Source organism: Marmota marmota, unplaced genomic scaffold, assembly GCF_001458135.2.
Source record: "Marmota marmota marmota unplaced genomic scaffold, marMar, whole genome shotgun sequence".
NCBI lineage: Eukaryota > Metazoa > Chordata > Mammalia > Rodentia > Sciuridae > Marmota > Marmota marmota.
Window position 1 is genome coordinate 5,937,464 of NW_025999880.1, and position 312 is coordinate 5,937,775.

Below are 312 nucleotides of genomic sequence, written 5' to 3' on the forward strand. Positions count from 1 at the left end.
CACTTTACTGTGGCTTAAGGCAGACTGAGAGATTCAGGAAGTTGGGTTTTTTTTAAATTTCATTTTATTTGGGGAGTGGGATACCAGGGATTGAACCCAGGGGCACTTCACCACTGAGCAACATCCCCAGCCCATTTTTTTGTTTGTTTGTTTTTGAGACAGGGTCTTGCTAAGTTTCTGAGGCTGGCTTTGAACTTGTGATCCTCCTGCTTCAGCCTCTTTAGCTGCTGGGATTATAGGTATGCACTACTATACCCAGCTAGGAAGTAGTTTTCTATACAAAAATATGTCTGCTATGGGGAAAATGGTGTT